This window comes from Mesoplodon bidens (genome assembly GCF_964165515.1).
Source record: "Mesoplodon bidens genome assembly, chromosome: 16".
In the NCBI taxonomy this organism is placed as follows: Eukaryota; Metazoa; Chordata; class Mammalia; order Artiodactyla; family Ziphiidae; genus Mesoplodon; species Mesoplodon bidens.
In genome coordinates, this window is record NC_138173.1 from 5,446,307 (window position 1) to 5,464,050 (window position 17,744).

The following is a 17,744-nucleotide window of genomic DNA, read 5'->3' on the forward strand; positions in this document are numbered from 1 at the left end:
GGCCACGGGGCTGTGGGTTCTTGCAGAAAGAATCTGTAATCCTTTTGGGTTTGACCATTAGGCAAATCGAGCTTCCTGGTTTCAGAAAGAGAAAACACACCCAAAAGAGAAAAACCCAGGCCCGTGGGAACAAGAAACTTCCTCCTCCTGGGGCTGCTTGAAAGGCCTAATGTGCCCGTCCTGACTCTTCCTGCTCAGCGTGAGACTGGCTGGAGGGCATCCCGGAGGTGAAGGGGTGATGGGCAGAGAACGGCCACTTTGCAGGAGGAACTCAGGACATGGTGGCTGCCGTGACAGGCTTGGGCCTCGGCTCTGAAGGCACCGAAGCTGGACAGAGGTGGCTTTATCCTTTGGCGTAAACCTGGGAGTGGAGGACCCAGGACTGAGTTGTGTTCCAGCTCTTTGCTCCTTTGTTCCCTTGGTCCTTCAGCCTAACCGCCTCGAGGCCCAAAATAGAATTCTTCGGGTTTTTACTCTCTTGGTGACAAAATCCGAGAAAAGACTCAAAGCCAACTGAAAAAGAAAGATCTGCAGATACGGAATTCGTTTGCCTGCCCAGTAGGTGAGTGAGGCTGTAAAGACAGTCAGAGAATCGAGCGGACTCATTGAGGGGAGCCCAGCGTGAGATGGGGAGAGGTCTGAAATCTGGACCACTTCCATTTCAGTAACGGGAGCAGGGGGCTGGGATGGAGTTGTAGGTGGGGTTCCTTAGAGGTCAGCTGCAGTGCTGTGGAAACTGCAGTGCTTCAGTTGCCAGTGGAATCCTCCTCAGCTACATGTATAGAGCTAAAGCCCCCTTAGCAATTTTTATTGAGCAACTTTTTTTGTGCCAAAAGTCGCATGAGCCTTTCTTCACTTACATGCAATAGTGTCACTATAATCTGGCTCTCCCTGTTTCTGGGGACAGGGAGGGAAAACGGGAAGTAACCGATTGTTCCCTTTTTTGAGGCGGGGCATTTAACTTAGGCTCTTGCGTTTAATCCTCATAATAACCCTTGAAAGAAGAGTGTTATCTACATTGTACAGATGAGTAGAATGAAGCTTTTTTTTTTAAACAGAGTGTCCCATTGGTGCTAGATTTCGTTGTTTTTTTTTTTAATTTATTTTTGGCTGCATTGGGTCTTCGTTGCGGTGTGCGGGCTTCTCATTGCGGTGGCTTCTCTTGTTGCGGAGCACGGGTTGTAGGCACGTGGGCTTCAGTAGTTGTGGCACACGGGCTTAGTTGCTCCGTGGCATGTGGGATCTTCCCAGACCAGGGCTCGAACCCATGACCATGCGTTGGCAGGTGGATTCTTAACCACTGCGCCACCAGGGAAGTCCCAAGTAGAATGAAGTTTAATTAAGTAACTTGCTGATGTTTATATGGCTCTTAATAAATGCAGGAACCAGATTGGACCCAAATTTCCTCATCCTAAAGCCCTGGGCTCCTTCATTTTGGGTAAAATTATTAAGTAGAGATTTCAGCCCAAATTCTTTAAATGGTCGCAGACTCTCAGTGAATGGGGGCATCTTGGTGGCTGTCATGGTCTAGATATGTCTGAAACTAAAACAGTTTGGGGAACTAACATTTTTTGACCATCTGCTATAAACCAGAGAGGTTGTGGCTGATAAAAAGAATGGGATCGGTGTACAGAACTGCTTCTGACCGCAAACTGTAGTCCATGGGGTTTCCAAGTTCAACTTTAATTCAGCGAAGGTGTGTTGCTGCATCATGGTGACCAGGTAGGGGGACTGTGTGTGTCTCGGCGGTGGAAGCAGGGTGACAGGCAGGGCAGGTAGAGTCTCTCAAGGAGTTTACAGTCTCCACGGAGGAGAGAGCCACCTACACATTAACAAGAGCCAACGCAAGAGGTACAGAACCACGCGAAACAGGACCGTCCGAGGCGTCCCGGGGCTTGCGGCTACGTCCCGAATCGATTGTGGAGAGAAGTAGCCTGGGAGAGAAGGATGTAGACAAGACTTGGTTTGAATGCGGCTTTGGAGGAGCAGTGGGATTTGCCTATACGGGGAAGGTAGGGTGGTGCCGCCATATCAATAAATACAAGTTTCTGGGGCTTCCCTGGTGGCGCAGTGGTTGAGAGTCCGCCTGCCAATGCAGGGGACACAGGTTCGTGCCCCGGTCTGGGAGGATCCCACGTGCCGCGGAGCGGCTGGGCCCGTGAGCCATGGCCGCTGAGCCTGCACGTCCGGAGCCTGTGCTCCGCAACGGGAGAGGCCACAACAGTGAGAGGCCCGCGTACCGCAAAAAAAATAAAAAAATACAAGTTTCTGTCCTGGACACAGTCGGTGTCGAGGTGGACTGGAGCCGGGCTGTGAGGGGCAAGTTGCATATTTGAGATTTTATCCTGTGGGCAATAGGAGAGGTGTTGGTAGCAGAATTCGAGGTGGTGGTAGAGTAGTGATAATAATGCCTAACGCTTCTTGAGTATTTATTCTACTGGGAGTTCCATGTGATGATACACGTGTATGCGCATTTCCAAGCGCCAAGCCCTGCTCTCTGGGCTGGCAATACAACAGGGCACAGACCTGTCAAAAATCTCTACGTTCACGGGGCTTGCAGTCCTGCAAGGAGAGACAGACAGATGATAAAATAGATCTTGTAATCTACATTCATGTCATGTAAGTATAGAGGGGTGGGCAGGGAGGCAGTGAGTGAGAGCACATCTCAGTTTGGAAGCTTGGCTCTGAGTATATGTATGTATTCATTCATTTAATCAGGTGAACAGTAGAAGGCAGTCTGAAGGATTTTGAATCTCAATGATATGATGAAATGGTAATTCACAAACTTGAGCAAAGAGTCGGGAAAAGACTGATGCCACAGAGACTGGCTAGGAGGTGACCACACCACCCACAACAGCTAGACTTAAAGCGGACCTTTGAGTCAGTCCTTAATATCATAAAGTAGAGAAAGAAGACTAATGTAGGGGGAAGCTGTCAGAATGACACTGTTTATCTGGCCCATGCATTTCCCTAAGCCTAGAAACCCAGCATGGTTACATTGTGAAGATGACAGGGCTTCATGGAGACCTGACTCCAGAGGATAAGATGGGACCTGGATGTCACAGAGATGACAGAGCTTTTGAGCCTGGGTGATGAGGGTGGTGAGAAAAATGAGAAATTTGCACTGAGAATAATGGGAATTCAACAGAAGAGCCACCATGCTGCCCAAGTGGTGTAAAATTTTCCGAAAGTGACCAGGGGCTTCCTCTCCAGTGTCAACACTTCCTGGGAATCAGTGGTTTCTCCTCAGAGCAGGGTAGGCAACGTGAAGGGCATACCGCCACGCCCCCTTCCCCCCAAGCGCACCTGCAGGGGCCACACCCTCTGCCCTTTCAGCCTGGCAGCTCCAGCTGACAGCACCCACCTGCTCTGTGCTCTCCTGGTGCTAGGCCCTTTTTAAAGGCACAGGCTTATAGTTTCCCAAAGCCCCTTGGTTCACAGCCAATGAAAATGACATTCGCAGTAACTTTCTCACAGCAATCCTAGAGCAGAGGAGGCACCAAAGAGTTCCAGTGACTAGGGAGGTGGGTCCAAACCACTTCACCTGCATTTGTTGTAACAACATAGTACTATCTGAAAAAATGATGCACACCCACCGAAAGCAAAAACAGAACAGTTGTCTGTTCTCCCAAATGGACATGACTGAGGGGGTGTGTGTACCTGTGCCACATGCCCTCTCAACTCTTGGGATCTTAGTTGGATCCCACCATCCTCACTTTCTGACCCAGGTTTATCTTCATGGGATAGCTGCTTTTTATCACAGCAACCACAGAGAATCCGCTTTCAGGCAGATGTGAGTGGGTGAAATGGGTGTGGCATAATCTAAGGTAGAGCTAGTAGTCACAGTGTCCAGCAGAGGTCCTTGTGATTCCCTTGAAAATGTGAAATATCCCCAGGAACGCTGGGAGTTCTCCACGGCGCCCTGGGGTGCCTCAGCACACCGTTTGGGAACCACCGTGTAGGCCTGTTCTCCGCCTTCTCTTTCTTCTCCTCCAACTTATGATACTTCTGGGCCACACCTATTTTAAGAAAGTAACTGTGGACCCAGCCCTGGCCTCAGTTTCCTCTTTTACACTTTTAAACTCCTGGAGTGTACAGTGATCCTCTCTGCTGGCATCTGGGATCTTACAGTACTCTTGGTAAGTCAGGGCTTTGTCCTCAAGCTTATTAGTCCAGGGAATGGTTTCCAGTCCTCTCTCTTCCTTACTTCCTTTGTTTAAAGAAGTCTTGGCCCCTGTGACCTCTGGTCTCCCAGGTTAGAGTCGTTGCCTGGCTTTTAGCCATCACACTTTACCACAAGCTTGGGGCGTGAGAGTGGGGTCCAGGCCACGGGAAGGAAGGGCCTTCTGTGCCTTTGCCTCCCTGGACGCCCCTGAACTCCAGCCCAGCCCCGTGGGGATGATCGATGCCTCCCCCACTGCATCGGAGGAAAGTGAGGCGGCCCTGCCATCCAGGCAGCAGGACAGAAACTGCACCTTTGGGGCTGCTGGCCTCCCAGTTCATGCAGAGTCTACGAGGCCACACTGCATTGAGATGGCTGCCGTAAGTGGCTCCCTGTGTTTCATGTTTAATTCAACCACTGTATTTTTAATTAATTAATTAGTTAATTAATGTATGGCCACACCATGCGGCATGTGGGATCTTAGTTCTCTCACCAGGGACTGAACCCATGCCCCCTGCAGTGGAAACACAGAGTCCTAACCACTGGACCCCAGGGAAGTCCCTTTTTTCTTCTTTTCAACCACTATATTTTTATGAAAGTAAAACAGTGTAGCTTGTCATAGCTACACTGTTGGCAATGGAGAGGGAGAAAAATAAAAACTGACCATAAAAGTGTGAAAGTGGGGCTTCCCTGGTGGCGCAGTGGTTGAGAGTCTGCCTGCCGATGCAGGGGACACGGGTTCGTGCCCCGGTCTGGGAAGATCCCACATGCCGCGGAGCGGCTAGGCCCGTGAGCCATGGCCGCTGAGTCTGTGCGTCCGGAGCCTGTGCGCCGCAACGGGAGAGGCCACAACAGTGAGAGGCCCACGTACCGCAAAAAAAAAAAAAAAGAAAAAAGTGTGAAAGTGTTTTTATTTTACCTTCAATTTTTTTAAAAATTAGTTTCTTTTATTGTAATAAGCAAGTGTTTGTAATTTGTAATTTAAAAACCCATCACATATCATAACACTGTACTGATTCTCCCCCCATTTTGATTTAATTTGATTTCCATATTCCTTTCTAAACTCTTTTCTACATATGTGATCACAATGTAGGTTAAATTTTAACCTCGCTTTGTTAAAAAAATTACATTATAAACATTTTTTTAAAATTTAGTCACAGAATTCTTTTAGTCATACTTAAAAATGAGTGCGTATCACTTTCAAGGTGATACTTGCACATAATTTAAAAAGCAGAACAACTAAAAAGCTTTAATATGAAACATCAGACACCTACCCCTCCTTCCTAGCATCCCTGATCCAGTTTTACTCACCAGATCCAACCAGTTTCTTATCCTCAATTTCAGTGGCTCTACAATAGTCCCATGAATGGTGCCATATAGTTTACGCATCAGCCACCCATCCTATTTTTACTTAATCGACTTACTGAACTACTGGTAGACAGCGGTGCTTCTGCAGGATTACTAATTTCTGATAAAATCCTGTTCACTATGCAAATATGTGTGCGTACTCAGGGCTGCATCATCAGATGGTCTCTGCCTGCCGTCTTTTACGTCTAAATCAGTCGTATCTTGCATTTATCCTAAATGGCTACAGGCATATTGTTAGGAATACCACTTTATTATTAAACATCAATAGAACTTCTACCTCTTGCCAGTTATTTTTCCAAGCTAAAATTGTAGAAGTTTGGGAATTCAGTCAAGAAGATTGAATGAAATTCGATTGTGTTTTACATCACAACGATTAAGGCAGAGCAGGTAACAGCCTGCCCTTGATCATTGTAAAGAATATTGGGTGCCTGGAAGGGGCACATTAGAAACTGTGTACAACTTTTCTCAGCAGAAATATTTTAAGGCAATAGTCTTTTCAAAATTGAGGATACGTTTTTCTAAAATACTCAAAAGTATGTGGCTTGATTCCTATTCTATCACAATATACTTTTAAAAAATTAATAGACTTTACTTTTTAGGGCAGCTTTAGGTTTCCAGAAACACTGAGTGGAAAGTCCAGAGGGTTTCCCATGTACTCACCACCCCCTTGGTTTCCCTTAATTATTAACATCTTGCATAGTGTGATACATTTGTTACAATTGATGAACCAGTATTAACACATTATGCTGAACGAAAGTCCACTGTTTTCATTGGGTTCACTCTTGGGGCTGTACATTCTGTGGGTTTTGGCAAATGTATAATGACATGTGTCCACTATTACGGTGTCATATAGAATAGTTCAGTACCCCCAAAATCCCCTGTGCTCCGCCCATTCAGCCCTCCCTCTCCCTCAACTGCTGGAAACCACTGAACTTTAACTGTTTCCATAGTTTTGCCTTTTCCAGAATGTCATAGAGTTGGAATCATACAGTATGTAGCTTTTTCCTATTGGCTTCTTTCATTTAGCAATATGCATTTAAGTTTTCTCCATGTCTTTTTATGGCTTGATAGCTCACTTCTTTTTATTGATAAATAATATTCTATTGTCTGGATGGACCACAGTTTGTTTCTCCAGTCACCCACTGAAGGATGTTTTGGTAGCTTCCAAGTTTTGGCAATTGTGAATAAAGCTGCTATAAGCACCCGTGGGCAGGTTTTGGTGCGAACCGAAGTTCTCAGTTCATGTGGGTAAATACCAAGTAGTAGAATTACTGAGTCATATGTTAAGAGTATATTTAGTTTTGTAAGAACCTGCCGAGCTGTTTTCTGAAGTCGCTGCACCATTTTTTGTTCCTTTTGTTGTACCTCTTCCGCAGCCTTGGGTGGTGTCAGTGTTTTGGATTTTTGTCACTCCCATAGGTGTGTGGTGGTATCTCACTGTTTTAACCTGCATCCCCCTTGTGACATATGACGTGGAGCACCTTTCATAGGCTTATTTGCCATTTCTCTGTCTTTGGCGAGGTGTCTTTTCAGATCTCATGCTCATTTTTCGATTGGGTTGTTTGTTTTTGTATTATTGAGTTTTAAGAATTCTTTGTGGATTTTTGGACCCTAGTCCTTTGTGTTTTGAAAAGATCTTCTCCCAGTCTGTGGCTTGTCTTTTAATTTTCTTAACAGTGTCTTTTGCAGAGCAGAATTTTTTAATTTTAATGAAGTCCAATTTATCCATTTTTTTCTTCTATGGCTCATGCGTTTGGTTTTGTATCTAAAAAGTCATTGTCAGACCCAAGGTCATCTAGATTTTCTCCTCTGTTATCTTCTAGGAGTTTTATAGTTTTGCATTTGTACATTTAGTTCTGTTATGCATGTTGAGTTAATTTTTGTAAAAGATGTAAGATCTGGGTCTAGATTAATTTTTCTTTTTGCATGTGGATGTCCAGTTTTTCCTGCCAGCGCTTGTTGAAAAGGCTGCCATTGCTCCGTTGAATTGCCTATCTCCTTTGTGAAAGATCAATTGACTACATTTCTGGACTCTTTATTCTGCTTACTGTACTTTTAAATGAGGGTTTATTTTTGTTACCTTCAGTGAAAATAAAATCTATGAGTAACTAATCTTGGTTTGACTTCCTTGAGTCTTAGTTTCTTCATAAGAGGGGTGGGTAGAATAGATCATTCTTACTGTTTCTTCTAGGTTTACCTCATGAGACTAGTTTGTCTGTATTTAAGTATAGCATCAGGGTGATGATTTTCTCATAGAAAGTTTCTGGGTCTAGTCCAACAAACACCAGGTCTGTGTGCGTGTGTTTTTGTGAGTCTGTATCTTTCTGTGTGTATAAGCAGAGTGGCAGACATCTATTGAACAAGATTTCTGGCTATGCCCTTTACATTTTATAATGGAATAATAAGCCCATCATTCACTGATGAGTGACAAAGCATATGGTTCTGCCCCACTCTGTAACAGAAAATATCTATACTTAGGATCATTACCAGTAATTGAAACATCAGATTTCCTGCCATGCAGCTTTCATCGGGGACATTTGGCAGTGTCTGTAGACATTTCTGTTGTCATGCCTGGTATCTTGTGGGTAGAAGCCAAGGATACCGCTAACTACCCCACAGTGCACTGGACAAACCCACAACAAAGAAATTTTTGGCTCCAAATGTCAGTAGTACTGAGGCTGAGAAAGCCTGTTGCAGAGAAGCAGATTTATCCACGGCATGTTTTCTTCTTTGGTTTAGCCTCTAGAAAACCTAAACTTTTGGAGATTTGTGGTCTGTGTCTAACAATTGTGCAGAAACTTATGGTAAGATACAACCTTCAGCTTCTTTTCGCTGTCTTGGGCTTAGTTTCACTTTTTCTCAATTTCATAATCATTTCTATTTTTTGTGAAATCTATTTATGTAAACCTGACTGACCTCTTAAAGTAAAATTTAAATATATCATTATATATACTTCTAAAGATAGGTGGCTGGATCATTGATCATAAAAATCTGAGGCTAGAAACAAGGTTGATGTTTCTTCCACTTCTTGGGTTGTAGTACATAATTCAGACTCTGCTTTGAATTTCCTCTTCTGGTCCTTTAAATGATACATTTCCCTGTGATACCTAAGTTTCCATGAGCTCATCTTGTTTTCATAGTGTTCCCTTTTATTTTTAAGAGAAACAAAACCAAAAAACCCCTGCTCGTTTCATCAATCCCCCGTGTCTTCCTCTGTGTGAAGTTGTTCAACTAAGAGTTATGCAAATGGGGACCGGCTTTGTGCACATTGATTCCGGGTGCCTCACTGCATCTTCAGTGTATTTGTTGTCATGAGAGCGTCAGGACCCTGGCCTCCTCTCTTACAGCTCAGCCCGTAGCCTTCCCCCAGCCTCACCAGCTCCTTCGCTGCCCCTCACCTCATTCCCATCATGGATCTGGGCACGACTTTCCAACTTTCTTGGAGTCAAAGAGAAGGGGACTTGTAGGTATCAACTGAACCTGCCTCTTGTGTACATCTGGGAACCTGAGTGCTTGTTATCTCCTGAGACAGCCAGCAGGCCCTTGCTGTCCATCCAGAGCGCACTTGGCTGCATCTCCTGGACGCCGAGCCGTTTTCCTGAGGTCTGTAACAGTCTATATGATTGACATTTCTTTTCCTAGCAATCTTAGCAAAGGCGACAGCTCCAGCTACATCCTCCCCAGATTCTTTACTCTCACAGATTAACAGGGCTTGAAGGACCTTAGACCATGGGTTCAGATTCTCTTGTCTTAAAATTTTTATACAAGTTTATGTATGTGTGTATATTACATGTTATATATATATATACATATATATATAATAAAGACACGTATATATGTGTGTGTTATATATACATATATATAATTTACACAAAATGAAAAACATCTTTTAAAATTTTAGAATAAGGGTAATTAATTACCCTTATATAATAATGTGACATAAGGTCCTTCAGACTCTGATATATGTGTGTATACATATATATATCTGTGAATAGGAAATTATATATATATGTATATAACATGTATATATATAAAGTTGTATATATCTAAATATATATAATGTGTATATATATATATATATATATATATATATATAATTTCCTATTCACAGATATATATATGATAGGAAGATGAAAAAGGCAAACCCAAAAATACCTGCAGCCCAATCACCTGTAGATGAACATTGTGATATTTTACGATTTTTCTTCCTAGACTCTTTTCCTGCCTATTCATATCTTTTCCCCCTCACAAAAATGGTATTATGCTATATGTATTGTTTTTTAGCTTAAATATATTGTGAATATCTTTTAATGTCAACAAATATAATGTACAATATTTTAGTGACCACTAGTATTCTTTCATGTTGAGGTATCATCTTCTAGATCAATTTTACAAAGGCCAATTGCCTAAAGGCCAATTTGATGAATTTATCAAATGTTTCAATTTACCAGAAGATGTGTTTCTTTTAACTACTTGAATATTATTTCTATTTTTTAAAGAAACTTTATGCTTTTTTTTTTTTTTTTTTTTTGCGGTACGCGGGCCTCTCACTGTTGTGGCCTCTCCCGTTGAGGAGCACAGGCTCCGGACGCTCAGGCTCAGCGGCCATGGCTCACGGGCCCAGCCGCTCCGTGGCATGTGGGATCCTCCCGGACCGGGGCACGAGCCCATGTCCCCTGCATCGGCAGGCGGACTCTCAACCACTGCGCCACCAGGGAAGCCTGAAACTTTATGCATTTTTAATGTTCTCCTGCTAGTTCTTCAAATGGCATATCAAGTCTGAGGGTTGTGCAATTAAAAAACTAAAATTTTAATTTAAGTTTAGATTTAAATTTAGAAGCATCAGAAAGAAATTGGAAGTGATCAAACATTCCCAACACATATAGCATGCTAAACCTCTGGATTCTAAGGAGAAATGAAGCTGTGTTGATCTGTCAGCTGTTTGTAAAATCATTCGATATGAAAGGATGGAACAGCTTTGAGATGCGGAAAGGAAGTGAAGGTGTGTAGAGGAATTTCTAGAAAGAAGCAGAAGACTTGAGCCTCAAACATAACCAAAAACATGTTACTAGGGTCAAAGAATTTTTAGAAATTAGCTTAAAATCCTAAAAATGTAAAGTTAAGAAATGAACTAGGAAACTACAGAAACAAACATATCTCATATTACATTTAAGCTACTAGTTACTATTTCAAAAATTACATCCATAAATATTTTAATTTTATTTCTAAAAGATAGAGAATCATTTTTCAACATAAATTTAATACCATTATTAAACATAACAAAAATTCCTCTGTTAAAATATATTCAGTAAATGATCAAATTTCTCCAGTTATCTCATATTCTTAATAATTAGGCTACTAATTACTAATAACTAAGGCTAATATAGTTCTAAGAAGACTCAACTGTCCTTAGTTTCTAAAAATAGAGTATTCCTTAAAAAAGCATCATAGATGGACCTAGAGTCTGTCATATAGAGTGAAGTAAGTCAGAAAGAGAAAAACAAATACCGTATGCTAACGCACATATATATAGAATCTAAAAAAAAAAGGTTCTGATGAACCTAGGGGCAGGCCAGGAATAAAGACGCAGACGTAGAGAATGGACTTGAGGACACGGGGAGGGGGAAGGGTAAGCTGGGACGAAGGGAGAGAGTGGCACGGACATATATACACTACCAAATGTAAAACAGATAGCTAGTGGGAAGCAGCCGAATAGCACAGGGAGATCAGCTCGGTGTTTTGTGACCACCTAGAGGGGTGGGATAGGGAGGGTGGGAGGGAGACGCAAGAGGGAGGAGATATGGGGATATATGTATACGTATAGCTGATTCACTTTGTTATACAGCAGAAACTAACACACCCTTGTAAAGCAATTATACTCCAGTAAAGATGTTAAAAAAAAGCATCATAGAAATCTTCAAAAGCTTTTAAAACAATTACATTTGATAAGAATTGTTATACCCTTAAGCTGTTGAAAACTAACACAAACCGTCAGTAAACTAAGCTGTTAAAACATCCCATCAAATATGAAATTATATACACCTCACAAATAGTTAAAAGATACAAATTTTGATAAACTGATCATCTTGTAAAATGAAAATCCTCAGAAAACTGGCTTTGGGTGAAATGAATTTCAAGAACTGTTCTACATTTATTTAACCAATGACCTATTATTTGGCAAGCAAGTCCATTTTTTCTTTTTTTAATTTATTTTTTTAATTGAAGTACAGTTGATTTACAATGTTGTGTTACTTTCAGGTGTACAGCAAAGAGATTCAGTTGTATACTACATATATATATATATATATATATATATATACATATATTCTTTTTTTTACACTCTTCCATTATAGCTTATTAAAAAATACTGAGTATAGTTCCCTGTGCTATACAGTAGGTCCTTGTTGGTTATCTATTTTATAAATAGTAGTGTGTATATGTTACTTCCAAACTCCTAATTTATCTTCCCCCAACCTTTCCCCTTTAGTAACCATAAGTTTGTTTTCTAAGTCTGTGAGTCTGCTTCTGTTTTGTAAATAAGTTCATTTGTATCATGTTTTTTAGATTCCACATATAAGTGATATCATATGCTATTTGTCTTTCTCTGTCTGACTTACTCCACTTAGTATGATAATCTCTCCATGTTGCTGCAAGTGACATTATTTCATTCTTTTTTAAGGCTGAGTAATATCCCATTGTATACACGTACCACATCTTCTTTATCCATTTGTCTGTCGATGGACATTTAGGTTGCTTCCATGTCAAGCAAGTCTATTTCTAATTGGATGGTATTACAAACAGTCTCACAATAAAAATCCTGTTCTACAGAGCTTTGTGTAACTGCCCAGTTATTTTCTTAGAAATCACTTATTTATGGAGGTGAGGATTTGTTGGGAAGTGGATACATTTTAAAGACCTTGATAAGTGTTGTCAAGGTGAAGACTATCAGTTACTCTCTCCTGTCAAGCCCAGCAATTTCATTTCATGGTGAGGAGATTAGAGGCCAGAGACAGGAGTGGTTTTGTCCATCATTATAGGACAGTCCAGGCTGGACCCAGCAGTCAGGTGTCCTAACTCCTAACTTCGCTGCACCTCTCGTGACCTCTCTGCTCTCTCTTCCAGGCAAGAGCCAAGTTACTCTTCCACTTTTTCTGTCCTGGATGCCAAACCTCCAGGTGTTTGAACCTCATCTATCTCTGGAGTTGTCTTGCACTTCTTTTCTGGACTTATTCTAATACATGTAGTGATTAAAACTGTACTGGTTTATTAAAGTTCTAATAAATGCAGTCAAGTTGCTGTATTTACACATCATTATTTCAAAATATCTTCGTGTCAGGTTAGCTTTACGTTTTTATGCTACACATTCATGTTATGGTTCACTCCTAACCCCTGGGTCTTCCTGCAGCCGTGCCTGTGTCTTAAAGCACATAATAAAGAAATGGTTTCAAACCAGATAAAGACATCAGCAAACACGAGATAAATTAAAATGTATCAGATTTTGATCACACAGGCATAAAGAAAAGTTAATGAAGAAGAAATCAGCCATACTGCAGTGGATCTCTCATTTCTGGGTGGGGGAGGACCTTTTTAAAATTAATTTTTTATTGATACACTTCAGATACCATCAATTTACCCGTTTAAGGTGTACAATTGAGTGGTCTTTAGTGTATTCACGAGTTGTAAAACCATCACCACTATCTAATTCCAGAACCTACTGCATCTTTTGGGTAGCAGGCTTGCAGACTTTACAATTGCAATTCAGCTGTGCAAAGAAAGCAAGAAAGCAAGCTTCACATTGTCTAACTCTTCTCTCTCCAGTGGTCTGAGTAGCAGCAGGTGGAAAAATGGCCTTCAGTTTGCCAAGTGGGTTCAGATCTTTTCCATTTTAAATAGTCTCTTTTCCATCACGACTCTCTTCCTTTAAGAGAAGAGCTTGGTCCTTCACATTTCTTCTGCTCCTTTCCAAGATGTAGGTAGATGCAGGTTTCTCTTGTGTTACTTGGGGAGAAAGAAGCCATAGATTCTTTCCATGTTCTTGGTGTGCCTGCTGATAGGACTGGCACTGCTGACTGGGGGGAATGTTACACTGACACCCACCCCCCAAGCAAGTGGATCCTATTAGGACAGTTGGAAACACCTGGGTCCCCTTCAAACCTTCAGCAGGCTGAGTGAGGGGAGGCTTGTCTTGACACCTCCTTTCCTTCATGCTCCACCGTGTGGGAGACACAAAGCAGGGAGGGGACCTGGAACCATCTAGACAGTCTTAAAGCCACTTCCCACCCCACCCCCTTACCCAGCTGGTACTTACTAGGAAAAGTGGATGTTTCCTACATAGAAAACAAACTTACAGTTACCAGGGGGTAAGGGGGGAGGGATAAACTGGGAGATTGGGATTGACGTATACACACTACTATATATAAAACAGACAACCAATAAGGACCTACTGTAGAGCACAGGGAACTCTACTCAATACTCTGTGACGACCCATATGGGAAAAGAATTTAAAAAAGAGTGGATATATGTATACGAATAACTGATTCACTTTGCTGTACCCCTGAAACTAACACAACATTATAAACCAACTATACTCCAATAAAAATTAACTAAATAATAATAATAGTAATAAAGAAATGACATAGAAGCAAGAAAGCCAGAGATACTCAGTTAAGAAAAAAACGTGGACGGGGGATGGCTGCCCCCTTGGACACTGATTCTATCCCAGTCCTAGTCTTTCTAGTGCTCTCCCCTTCAGGCTCCTGTTCCTCATTCTTGTAAATCAAAGAGTACTTCTCTTAAATCACATCGCCCTTCCTTCAAGGGGGAGCCCGATGGCTCAACCTTAGTCACAGACTGGAGGTGAAATTCATACCACAGGAGCAGCTCTGCGGGCTAAGTCGTCAAAGCCCTGCTCTTGATACGGAACCTCGAGGAGAACTGGGAGCTGGGGATTGCCAAGTACCAAAATGACATTGACTTAGTTGCCCCAAGACAGTGTTCTTGTTTCATAAGGTATTTAGACCTTAGGGAAGGCTTTATAGTAGAGGCTGGTCAAGTAAGAAAGCCAGGCTCTGGAGCCAGGTGGACCTGGGTTACCAGCTTTCCAACTGTGTTGACAATGGCTTTCTGGGTGATTTTATTGAGGAAAAATATCAAGAATGTATGAAAATGATTACTATGGTGTATAAGAAACAAAAACCTTAGTTGCCTAAGTAAAGAGAGTCTGGCTATATACCCTTTTCAATTCTATCTCTTGCAAAAGGAATTTAGGAAAATCGACAAAAGAAAAGACAGCTACTTAGGTTGGAAGTGATGGCATTGGTCGTGGAGTTAATTCTGGCACTCTCTCCTCTTCTGCCCTCCCGAGGACACCTGTGAGTCTTTTCTGACCCCCTTTCTTTCTGCTAAGTAGTTTGGAGAAAACATCGCAACTCCTCGGTGGACTTTGCTTCTCTAAAAAAGCCTCCAAAGTCTCATCCTTGAAAGTAAAGTAAGAAGGAAAACAATCAAAGGGTGTCTAAAAGGTTTCTGTTTGGGTGGGCAAAGTACATCTCTTGAGTTATGCAACTGGTTGCAGACTGCATGGATGAGAATTGTTTTAGGACGAGTCCCTGTGAATGACCCTTGAACCAAACTCAACCTACTTTGGAAGCTCAAGGCCACTTTTGTCTGGGGGATCGTTACCACCCATCTCCATGGCCTTGGGGCTTCCTTTCTCTTTCTAGGCCCCCTAACTCAGAAAACTGTTTTGGAGGTGAGCTCGTTCCACAGTCATGCGGGAGGCTTGAGTGGACAGAAGTGCAGCTTCAAGGCCGATGGGCCAAGGTCCACTTTAACAGGGACCTTTGATCACCAGGCACAGGTCCATCTATCGGGGTATCATCCTGGTATGCGCTGTGCCAGACACAGAGCAAGCAATTCCACGTCTTTCTCTTTTTTCCCACGCGCCGTCTGTCTCCTACCCTAGAGATGTTCCTGGTTGCTCCAGAACATGACCACTTGATGTTGCAAGATCAGGCAAGAGAAGGACAGTGACAGGATGGAGACTTCAGAGCCTGTGGATGAGTCATTCACTTGCTGCTGGGAAAACGCAATGCAAATTTACGAACTAAGCTTGGGAAGTTGCAGTGAAGTGGGAAAGAAATGTTTTTAATTTCTTTTTGGCTGCTAGGATAAAGGCAGAAAATGCATCAGTCGTCAAAAAACAAAATGCGTAAGTCGTAATAAAAATAAAAACAAAAATTTCTTTTGTAGCACTTTGTAAAGGCAAGAAATTTAGGTTCTCAGGGGTTAAATTCTAGTACCTTTGTTTTTAAATTTTAAGATCTAGGATTGTGTGAAATAGCTGTTAAAACGTGGATTTAGATTTTATAGGGGAAGTGGCATCCAATTTCCTGTTTTTGATTTCTTTAAGCTCTCAGAATATGAGAAATTGGTGATTTAAAAATCTTTGTATAGCCGAGAGGGAGGTGAATTTGTATGGACTTCAGGTTGAAATAGACATGATGGAATATCTTTTAAACTTGTGAAACTGACAATGAATAACAAAATATTACCCAAAATGTATATTATACAAATCCAAACTCAGGAACCTCTTTCACTACACAATTCCTTGGCTTCTTCCTTAATGACAGAGTAATATACACATTTACTTTCAGGTCATCATGTTATAAAAGTGGACAGCAGAGTAACATGACATATAGGGTACCTTGCCCAAAAGAGGGGAGGGGACAGAGAGGGAGAAAATGCAAGTGGCCCATGTGTGAGCCTGAGGCTGAGATGGGAGATGTGCTTCTGCTGTTCCCTGTTTGGGGTGAGGTGGGATTGTTTCTCTTCCAATGTTGGAGGGAAAACTGGCATTTGGACCACATTTATTTATGTATTTAACAAAGATGTATCTAGCTCTTACTGTGTGCTGCTTTAAGTACACTTCTAAGCACTTTACAAATATTAACTGATTTAATTCATCTAATCCTCATAACAACCTAATGAGCTCGATGAAGTTACCTCCATTTTTTCAGAAGGAAACTGAAGCACAGAGGTTAGGCCACTTGCCCAGGTTCCCACAGTTAATAATTGAGGGACCCAGGATCTGAGTTTAGCAATCCAACTTCACAGTCCTTTACTCCAAAATATTTTGCAAATTGTGGTGTCTTCCTTAGGAATTTTTAAGAGAAAATTTCTGTATATGATTGTGCACCTTACAAGTGGACTTCAGAACCCAGCCAACATGGTACTGGGTATCCTTTCAGACTGTTTTCTGTGGACATTACATATATATGGGTATGTGTGTGTGCGTATATATATGTATATACTGATTGGTTATATAAATTGATTGTTATATATGATTTGTTTTCAGTCAATAATGATTGGTGGTCAAGAACATCCAAGTTATACAAATCTCTCTTTTACCCCACTTCAGTCTCATAATATGTCAGTTTGATCTCATTTAATGGACTCTCCCCTATTGAGGGACACCTCTTCTCTGTCTGTAGTATAAATAAGACTGATACGAACATTCGTTCGTATTGCCTTTGTGACAGAGGGTTGCCCACTGTCTCTGTCTCATTAGATCACCTACTCGAGCTTATGTGTGAACATCCCAGGGTTGTATTTGCATGTCAGACACTCAGGTATTATTATGAGTAACTCACAGCCTCCACACATAAAATGTGCCTTCATTTACTGTTAAACAAACAAACAAAAAAAATTGAAGACGTTGTCATCTACATCATCCACAGCACTTTATGTAAAGCCCATCATACAAAACTTTAGAATTCTCATGCCGGGGCCTCCCTGTCTGGCGAGGACCAGGTCAGCTTCCTCTTTCCCTGGTGAAAGCGCGATGATGCGGGCTTTCCTCTGGCTCCTCCTGCCAGGAAGCCTGCTACCGCAGATCTGGTGCCCACCGGGTTCCACATTTGATCCTCCTCTTCTCGTTGCCTCGAGTTTTCTGTTTCCAGCTTATTAAACTCACTTTTTGTAAAAGCATTTCAGATCCTTTTGAGAAAGAAGAGGCTATAAAAACAATCTCTTTAGTATTATTAATAAGGAGATAAAATGCATGTTTCAAAATAGCCATTGTTTGGCAACATGGTAATTAAAAAAAAAAAAGAAAAAGCACAGACTTTAGGCTAAAACTATGTGAGTCCATCATGCACTTGTGCAATGGCTTCAGGCCAGCCATTTAATCTCTGCAAGCCTCAGTTTACTTCTC

At 41.8% G+C, this 17,744-nt stretch overlaps 1 protein-coding gene across 3 annotated transcripts in view; it reads left to right on the plus strand.

Moving 5' to 3' along the window:
• The window catches only part of LYN (LYN proto-oncogene, Src family tyrosine kinase), a 107,318-nt gene that overhangs the window by 34,123 nt on the left and 55,451 nt on the right, over positions 1-17,744 (plus strand). Inside the window, exon 1 of one of the 3 annotated variants that reach the window (XM_081214290.1) lies at positions 545-562. The exons of the other annotated variants lie outside the window; for them this stretch is intronic. The gene's annotated coding sequence lies outside the window, so the exon portion shown is untranslated. Of the gene's footprint in view, positions 1-544; positions 563-17,744 lie in introns of those variants that run through there. 3 annotated transcript variants of the gene reach the window in all.